This window comes from Aedes albopictus, chromosome 1 (genome assembly GCF_035046485.1).
Source record: "Aedes albopictus strain Foshan chromosome 1, AalbF5, whole genome shotgun sequence".
In the NCBI taxonomy this organism is placed as follows: Eukaryota; Metazoa; Arthropoda; class Insecta; order Diptera; family Culicidae; genus Aedes; species Aedes albopictus.
Window position 1 is genome coordinate 220,713,810 of NC_085136.1, and position 10,702 is coordinate 220,724,511.

Genomic DNA, 10,702 nt, shown 5'->3' on the forward strand with positions numbered 1-10,702 from the left:
ATGTCACCTTTCGGAATCTTGTCCACGACAGCATGCAGTTGACTGTAGAAGTTCTCTTTATCTTGCAATTCGGCAGCATCGAAACTAGAAAGAATAGCCTATGTTTTAAAGAAGGAAAAATTTATGAATTGAATATCAGCAGTTTCAGCGCCAAAAACTATTTTAGCAATGATACTAGAAAGAACAGCCTATATTTGAAAGAAGGAAAAAACCATGGGTAAAATATCAGTAGATTCAGCATCAATAAAGTATCTTCGTGCCTGTCACACGATACACACATGCAAAATGGTCATTTGCAGAGGAAGCTCTCAGTTAATAACTGTGGAAGTGTTCATAGAAGCTGAGAAGCAGGCTTTTTCTCAGTGGGGACGTAACGGCAAGAAGAAGAAGACCCAATGACCATTCAGCCTAATGACCATTCGGCCTAATGACCATTCGGCCTAATGACCTTCGGCCGAATGGCCTTCGGCATAATGACCTTCGGCCGAATGGCCTGACACCGATCTCAAGCTTCATACGGCACGCCTCATTGGCTAGTTGTGCCAGTTTACCTTACTGGGCTAGGGTTAATACATTCGAAGTTCCAATTCTTGTCCGGTGTTTCGCGCCAAAAGCCGTTGCCGTTGAATCAGTTCGTAATTTTTCATTTTCGGTTTCTGTATGTAACGGTTTTTTAATTTCGGAAACAGTAGTTTGTTTGCGAAAGTAAGAAGTTTTTTTTTTAAGAAATTGTCTACCTTTAGGTGTTTGGGCTAGTCCCTCGACCTAAATGGGTCTTGGATGGCGGTTCCTGGGTGACTGGGGTCCGAAATGGATTTGGGACCGCGACCGGGATGGATCATGGTTGGAGCTTCTCTCGACGACTTGGTCCGGGCGGTTAGAGTGGGCGAATGGATCCCTGGTGGCGTTTCACTGGCCGGAGGGGTCTGGTATGGTTTGGGCTTGGACCCGGAGGCTTCTAGCGGCTTGGAAGAGCCCGTATGGCGTTCGGCGGAGCCTACGGTTGAGCACGTGGCCTTCCCGATACCTAAAAGTGTCCCGGTGGTGTTTTACTGGGCGGATGGGTCCTGCGGAGTCTTTGCATGGGGTGGTGGGTGGCATCACCACCCCCAGAAACAGCAGCAGCCAAGGCAGCAGCTACAGTACTACAAGCATCCAATTGTTACGCGGTTTTCGAAGGAAAGCTTCATGAATGATTTTTCTACAAGGAGCATTGATCGATTTGAATTAAGGAGACAAAGGGCGACCTCTGGGATTTTTTGTTTGAAAGTGTAACTTTTCCCATAGTAAATCCTATGCAAACTTTGAACCGCTTGCGCTAAATTATAGTTTCACCGATTGCGCTGAAATTTTGTACAGTTCATACATTTATTTGTTCAACATCATTAAGACAAGACATAATCAACAATAGTACGCCACAATACTCGGTTTGTGGCTGCCGCTCTCCATCCTCGGTCGCGTCCAATGCTCGCCAAGTCACGCTCCACCTGGTCCGCCCATCGTGCTCTCTGCGCTCCACGCCTTCTTGTGCCAACCGGATCCGTTGCAAACACCAGCTTTGCAGGGTTATTGTCCGGCATTCTTGCAACATGCCCTGCCCACCGTATCCTTCCGGCTTTGGCCACCTTCTGGATACTGGGTTCGCCGTAAAGTGCAGCGAGCTCGTGGTTCATCCTTCTCCGCCACACACCGTTCTCCTGCACACCTCTGAAGATCGTTCTTAGCACGCGTCGCTCGAAAACTCCAATTGCTTGTAGGTCCTCCTCGAGCATGGTCCATGTCTCGTGCCCGTAGAGGATCACCGGTCTTATTAGCGTTTTGTACATGGTGCATTTGGTGCGTGGGTGAATCTTTTTCGACCGCAGTTTCTTCTGGAGCCCGTAGTAGGCCCGACTTCCGCTGATGATGCGCCTCCGAATTTCACGGCTCACGTTGTTGTCAGCCGTCAGTAAGGATCCGAGGTAGACGAATTCCTCCACCACCTCGAAAGTATCCCCGTCTATCGTAACATTACTACCCAGACGGATCCGGTCGTTTTCGGTTCCGCCTACCAGCATGTACTTTGTTTTTGATGCATTCACCACCAGTCCGACCTTTGCTGCTTCGCGTTTCAGGCGGGTGTACAGTTCTGCCACCGTTCCAAATGTTCTAGCGATAATGTCCATGTCGTCCGCAAAGCACACAAAATTGACCGGATTTTGTGAAAATCGTTCCCCGGCTGTTGAGCCCGGCTCGTCGCATCACACCTTCCAGCGCGATGTTGAAGAGTAGACATGAGAGTCCGTCACCTTGTCGCAGTCCCCGGCGAGATACGAATGAACTGGATAGTTCACCCGAAACCCTTACGCAGTTTTGCACACCGTCCATCGTTGATTTAATCAGTCTAGTCAGCTTCCCAGGAAAGCCGTTTTCGTCCATGATTCTCCATAGCTCTGCGCGGTCGATACTATCGTATGCCGCTTTGAAGTCGATGAACAGGTGGTGCGTTGGGACCTGGTATTCACGGCATTTCTGGAGGATTTGCCGTACGGTAAAGATCTGGTCCGTTGTCGACCGGCCGTCGATGAAGCCGGCTTGATAACTTCCCACGAACTCATTTGTTTTAGGTGACAGACGACGGAAGATGATCTGGGATAGCACTTTGTAGGCAGCATTCAAAATAGTGATCGCCCTGAAGTTCTCACATTCCAAATGGTCGCCTTTCTTGTGAATGGGACAGATTACCCCTTCCTTCCACTCCTCCGGTAGCTGTTCGGTTTCCCAGATCCTGACTATCAGCCGATGCAGACAGGTGGCCAACTTTTCTGGTCCCATCTTGATGAGTTCAGCTGCGATACCATCCTTACCAGCTGCTTTGTTGGTTTTGAGCTGGTGAATGGCATCCTTAACTTCCCTCAGAGTGGGAGTTGGTTCATTTCCGTCCTCCGCTGCACTGGCGTCGTCGTTCCTTCCGTTACCGTGGTCTCCCGAACCTACGTTCTCCACGCCGTTCAGGTGCTGATCGAAGTACTGCTTCCACCTTTCGATCACCTCACGTCCGTCCGTCAAGAGGCCTCCGTCTTCATCCCTGCATATTTCGGCTCGCGGCACGAAGCCGTTGCGGGATGCGTTGAGCTTCTGATAGAACTTCCGTGTTTCTTGGGAACGGCACAGCAGTTCCATTTCTTCACACTCCGCTTCTTCCAGGCGGCGCTTTTTCTCCCGAAAGAGGCGGGTCTGCTGTTTCCGCTTCTGTTTGTAACGTTCCACGTTCTGTCGAGTCCCTTGCTGCAGCATTACCGCCCTCACTGCGTTCTTCTCCTCCAAAACCGTTCAGCACTCTTCGTCGAACCATTCGTTCCGTCGATTCCGTTCCACGTACCCGATGGTGCTCTCGGCTGCGTCGTTGATGGCTGCTTTCACTGTACTCCAGCAGTCCTCTAGAGGGGCCTCATCGAGCTCGCCCTCGTCTGGCAACGCGGGTTCGAGATTCTGCGTGTATGCTGAGGCGACATCCGGTTGCTTCAGTCGCTCTAGGTTGTACCGTGGCGGTCGCTGGTACCGTACATTGTTAATGACGGAGAGTTTTGGGCGCAGTGTGACCATCACCAGATAGTGGTCGGAGTCGATGTTGGCGCCACGATAGGTCCTGACGTCGATAATGTCGGAGAAGTGCCGTCCGTCAATCAGAACGTGGTCGATTTGAGATTCCGTCTGCTGTGGTGATCTCCAGGTGTAACGATAAGGGAGGCTGTGTTGGAAAAAGGTGCGTACGTATGGCCATATTTTTGGAGGCGGCGAAATCAATGAGTCGTAGACCGTTTTCGTTCGTTTGCTGGTGGGCGCTAAACTTACCAATCGTCGGTCTGAATTCCTCCTCCTGGCCTACCTGAGCGTTAAAATCTCCTATGATGATCTTGACGTCGTGGCTTGGGCAGCGGTCGTACTCGCGTTCGAGCTGCGCGTAAAATGCGTCCTTATCATCATCAGTACTTCCGGAGTGTGGGCTGTGCACGTTTATTATGCTGAAGTTGAAGAATCGGCCCTTGATCCTCAACCTGCACATTCTTTCGTCGATCGGCCACCAACCGATCACGCGCCTCTGCATATCACCCATCACGATGAAAGCTGTTCCCAGCTCGCGTGTGTTGCCGCAGCTCTGGTAGATGGTATGATTACCTCTAAACGTTCGCACCATGGATCCTGTCCAACACACCTCCTGCAGCGCTACGATGCCGAACCCGCGGTCCTTCAGTAGATCGGCGAGTATGCGGGTGCTCCCAATGAAGTTGAGAGATCGGCAGTTCCACGTACCGAGTTTCCAATCGCAAGTCCTTTTTGTTCGCTGGGGTCGTTGCCGTTGGTCTCGGTTCGTTTTGTTGCTGTTGCTGATTTTCCGTTACAATGGTTTTTCACGGCTGGCTCGTAGGGCCTGACACCAACCCCCTACTTTTCGGAGGACCATAGTGCACAGTTGAGCTTAGAGTCCTTCCCTGGCACTCGGACGTAGATCAGCCGCCCCTAACATGGGGATCAGACGCTGTTGTGAGCCGCTCCTCCTGGAGAACAGACGCTCAGGTTTGCCGAAGCAAACCCCCCCTTCCCTGTCAGCCTACGACCAAAGTTCCCACCGGGGTTGGTTACCCGATCTTCCCTAAGGTTGCTCATAGTTTCCGGCCGGTACCGCGTGGAGGTAGGGATAGGGTATCGCGCCACTTGGGCAGTGGCTTCTATATTCGTCTGTTTTCCACTATAACTCAGTCAATTTTGAACCAATTGACTTGAAATGTTGTACACGGGCAGATACTATACCTATCTCACCACATTCCAAAAGTTGTGTCAATTGGTTCAAATTTGACTGAGTTATAGTGGAAAACAGACGAATATAGAAGCCACCGTCCAAGTGGCGTGATTCCCTAGGAGTTGCTGGGCAGAGGCTAGTGGATCACAATGGGATCTGAATTGCGCAGCATACCCAGCCTTTACCGCGCCACAGTTCAGTCTACAGTTCATATGGGACTTAAATGGGATCTAAAAAGTCGACTGGAGCGAGGATTTATTTTTTCCATACAAGCGTGTCCCATACTAATGAATATGGGAGCGTGAGATTACTGATGGCACACATACCCTATGACACTTTTTAACCTGGCGGAAATCCGATTGTCAGTGTGAGCAAACAAAATCGGCTACACGCTACCGCTACGGTATTCGACGTCAATGCATAATATAAAACACCGGTAATGGCGTACAGGTCCACTAGAAGTTTTGTTGCTGATGCTGATTTTCTCAATTCGAGCGTTCCACAGTCTAATAGCGAATGCTTTTCAAAAGAAACCACAAGTCCAACATTGATCTTATTCCCTACAGAGAGGTATTCAATGATGAGCGAACGAAAAGTTTTTCTTTTAGGTATTTTTGTTCCTTATTGGCAAGATGCACAGTAATACCTCGACAAAGCAGGTAAAGCCGCGGAAATGCCACTTTGCCAGAACACAAAACTGTATGCTATCAGCAGCCCAGCCGGTAGCAGCGAGAACCTTTTTCCCAGATGGTTCGATAGCAAGCTCGCGGCAATAACGATGGGAAAGCCCAGGCATTGACGAAAAGTAAACTTTGCTGTGATGGGCAGTTAAATGGCCGTTTACGGAAGATGAATTATGATTTAGTGCGAAAAGTTGGGAACGTGCCTTGCCGGGTGGGGGACCTGCGAACAACGGCCCAGGCGCCAAACTGCGAATGCGGGATTAATAAAGCAATAAACTGTGCTTCCATCATCATCGGAAGGAAAGGTACATTTCGGGGCTTTTTGTATGAGGAAGTTTTTCGAAGCTAGAACAAAGATTTCCTCGGTGAGCAGGTGAAATATTGGCAACCCATGGCGGAGATCTAGGATCCGAGCAGTTTAATGGGTAGCTTAAACAGGTTTTCCTGTGGAAATTCCTAGAACAATATGTTTTAGTCCATCTATCAACATACAGTTGACATATGTCACCGATTGGAACAATAATTTAATTCGATATTTTGTGGGAATCTGACTGCTGGGTGGCAGTGAATCCTATTCCAATGACAACCGTGAAGCCACATATGACTCCGTATCAAATAAATTTGCATTGAGAACGAGAAAACAACCACATTTTGACAGAACGGATAGCACTTTTCCGAGTTCATATCACAGTAGTTCATGTGCGATGGTAGTTATTGCGTACTACACGGTGTAGCAAAGCAAATATACCTATGCAATTTGAAATATTGAAGAAGTTTCTCGAACTCCCTTAGCCATGAAAACCTCTTCTGGGAATGATATAATGGACTCAATGATTGTTCAATGATTTTATGAGTTGTAACCACTGAATATCTTATATGACGCTAATTTTGAAAGATGCAGCAAAACATTTCATGAGGTAAGTCAAGCCGGTTAATGTTACCCCGCAGATAAATGATATGCTAGTACCATTGCTTTATTGTTTTCTCGCTGAAAATGCTGACGATCGTGTTTTTGCGTTTTCACGATTTTCCGGTGGGATATATGCAGGCTACATAAAAATAAATTCTATGAAAAACCAAGTGAACTAATTTTGCTACATAGTGTATATGCAAAAACCACTCTCCATCAAACTGCACACTAGAATGAAGTTGAACTGGAAATGGTTCCATTCCACCACCACGTTATATATTGTTCCCACCTTTTGTTCAATTCCACCACAAAACACTCAAACACCATTTGGACCATCCCAGTTTAATGGATTGTTAGCTGACTCATTAGCATTTTAACCACTTCTCTGTTTGCACAGTCTACATATCACAATCGAACCACATGTTGTGATGAATTGATGGTTTCCTCCAGTTGCAAACTTCTAATCTAATTTGACATTAATTTTCTGAAATCAGCTACAAATTTCGATTCTTTTTTCGTGTTTAGAAACCGACAGCACTGTGACCATTGATTGATGTTGGTTAAGCGGCCGTTGACTCGCTCATTGCGGTGAGTAATTTAGTATATGATGTTGTAAAATTGTCAAATTCAATGCAATGTGACGACATGTGTTATTTCTACCTTGAAACATTAAGTCTAATTTGGTTTCAAGTTGTACTTACTCTGTGACTGCCGAAACCGTACTGAACACATGTCTTGTAATCGACCTGTTTCCCACATTATGGGTGATGAATTTCTGGAAAAGAATCAAACTCATTGTCTTTGAATTTCCATGGAAATACTAAAATGGTGCTAGCTATAATGCAGCTGCGGTGCATATTGTATGGTTGCGGCAGTACATTGATAGCATGGCATAGTCCCAAAACGCAAACCACAAGAAGTTTTGCTGTGTTGAAAAGTGGACCATTTTGAATACTAACTTACTTGAATTCGTGCTACCCCTCGATATTACTTTTGGTGGTTTGTTCAGATTTGTTCACGAATAGGAGTGGCACCGTTAAACGGGGTATCATTGATCAGCTTGACCCACTTCATGAAATGTTCAAATGAACAATTTTCGTTGCATTCAAGGGGTAGTCACTCTACACAGTGTGCCTTGGGCACACCGGGCACACCAGTGGCACCGGCAGGCACAAATTCACACGCTAACCATAATGGCGGCTGCTATAAAAATGCTGACAGTTGTGCCCCAGATTGAACTGAAATTATGAAACAAAATCTCAGCAATCTTTGTAGGCAAGAAAAAAAAACATCAGCTGTCAAGTGATCAAAAATTTGACCACAATAATTAGGATTTTTTTTAATTTAATTTTTTATTCTACATTTTAGGCAAGGTTTAATGCACGAAACCTAGGATTACAAAACAAGCCAATAGCTTCCGGGGTGGTCATTCAACTTTTTGAGGCCCGATTCAAAACTCCCAACTCCACAGTTACCAAAATGTAGGCGTTTTAAGCTTCCGATGGATAACGACACTTTAAAAGCAATTTTGAATCCTGCATCCGACTCCTGCATTACTTCATTAAGCCTTTGTGTCACGAAACTTGTACCAAGGCGTATACTAATTCGAGGAAACTCGTCGATTGGATTGTGAGCGCCTACAGGGAGCTCAATTTGCTAACACCCCTACGATCGGAAGCTTGATATCTTTGTTTCCCGCTCTAGAAAGTTTGATGCGGATCTCTCTAGAAAGGGTTTGAATCGGAATCGAAATTATGATCGGTCACACGATCAGAAAATCAATTCTAGCAAGGTTTTTAATTCTCTACCATTAGAACCATCTCAAATAATCCATATTTAACATTCTTTATTTTTTTCAACTCAGAGTACGGGAAACTAGGGGAGAATGTTGTAAGCTCATTCATCACAACTCTCATATTGAAATGACTTATGCTGGGGGTACCCAAGCGGAGCGCAAATCTGGCTGGCTGGTTTCACGAATTTAGAAAGGAGTGCAGGAGGTATGGAAAAATGACAACTGGATGAATGCTTCGGGTGAAAAAGATCGTGGTGGGGATGAAGGGAGACAGCATTAGCGAGCACGCAATCTTTTGGTTACAAAAACCACGTTGAGCCGAAATACACGGGATTTTCTGAAATCGTGATCGTAAGCCGTTTATACAGCATACGGCTGTACCCGCATGAACAAATCACACTTGGGCCATCATCCCCAGACTGGATCTGACCTTTCGATCGGTGATCCTGCTCATTGGGAGCCCTTGCAAGTACGCTTTCGTAAAAACGTTTGCCCGAACGGCCATTTGGACCTGCTGTGGGATCAATCAAACTAAAGCCCTTGGCATCACCATCGAAGTCATCATCACCACCGTCGAGGTCTCCTCCTCCGCCTTCGAAGCCGCCAATGCCGGAAATTTACCCTCGTCAATACGCCCTGAGACCCGGAATCTAAGAGATCTTGAATGACCACCCCGGAAACTGTCGTTTGCTTAAGCAGCCTTGGGGTTTTCTCCGGTTCCCAATAGGTATTAGAAACTATTGTTTGTTTTTTACATAAAACCATGCCTAAAATATAAAATAAAATATAAAAAAATGAAAATTTTCAAAAAAAATCATCCAATTATTGCGGTAGTATTTTTGGATCACTTGACAGCTGATTATTTTTTCTTGGCTTAAGATTGCTGAGATTTTGGTTCATAATTTCAGTTCAGGCTGGGTACAACTGTCAGCATTTTTTATAGCAGCAGTCATTATGGTAGAAATCTGGATGGAGCCTCGGCACACTAGGGCACACCAGTGCACACTGGTAGGCACATTAAAAAAACGTAGGCACAAATGAAGTGTGTAGAGTGACTACCCCTTGGTTGCATTATTTTCTGCTATCGAAGAGTTTTTGTTTGACTACTTAATAACATAAAGGTCATAGAAATTGAGTTTCATAATCATATACATACAAAAATCGATTTGTCCTACATATAAATTATGGTCACATCGTCATTAAATCTGGGAAAATTTTAGTAATACGGTCAATTGGGTTCAAATTATATGAGGGTCCAAATTATATTGGTGACCCTGTTCCTAGAACCGAATCGACATAGTTACAGTGTCGCTTCGCCGCACGGTTCATTACACCTAGATTGATTTCATTTTAGTTGTGTTGATTTCCTTCCCAGCTCATGAAAAAATCAGTATTTTATCAATTCTCTTACTTTTCTAGTTGATTTTCGTAACTTTTTGTACATAGGTGCACAGCCACCATGATTGCAAACCGAACCGTGCAAGAATCATGCTGTGTCGCGCGTGGGACAGTTCCACCAAAGGAAGGTGGACCCATAGGTTGATACCGAGGGTAGATAGTTGGATTAATAGGCGCCATGGGGAAGTTACATTCCACCTGACACAGGTCCTTACAGGTCATGGTTGCTTCCGACAGTATCTACACCGTTTCGGGCATGCGGATTCTCCCGAATGCCCAGTGTGCAATGGTTTAGAGGAAACGGTGGAACACGTTTTGTTCGTGTGCCCGCGTTTTCGCACAATGCGTGACCGTATGCTTGCCACATGCGGGGAGGACACAACTCCGGACAACTCCAGAGAATGTGTAGGGATGAGATAAGCTGGAATGCCGTTTCAACAGCTATCACCCATATCGTCTGGGAGCTACAGAGGAGGTGGCGCGTGGACTCGGAGAATGGCTAGTCCAGATGCAGTACAAGAGGTGATCCAGGGGTTCGAAGTCGGCTTCGTAGGTCATACCGGTGCCCTGCGGTCGAGATCGACCCTTACAGCGATTAAGTGGCCGCGGAGAGGAAGTCCCGGTAGCGGTGCTGTCGTGGCGTCAATCTACTGGGTTGGATCTGGGCCCGCGGTTGGAAAGGGGTCCCCGGCAAGGGTCGGGGTAGGTGAGACCCTGCTGTCTGCAACCTACGGATGCATCTGATAGGGCCTGAAGGGTAGTAATACCCTTCCTTTGCGGGCAGGTCCATGTGGGCATCAGTTCTTGATGTCCGCTCAGCAGTAGGGCGCGGGCGGGGTTGACCCTGCCCGCCTTCCGAGGACAAAGGGAGTGGCGAGGACCACTCGGGAAACTGGCTAAGCGCCAGCAGGCTACCGTGATGGACTCTCCAGAGCGAGTCATCGATGTTCGTTGCTGCTAGGCTACGGCAGCTAACCTTGAGGGTGCGATATGCACTAGCCCCTCTCTGAAGCAATACCTTCTTGGTGGTTCCGGAGAGACGTAGGGTTTGGCGACCATAGGAATGTGTTTTAGTGGGTCGAGGAGAGAGTAGTCCTGGCTTCTACCGGCATTGTAGAAGACGGCCTCAACCCCAC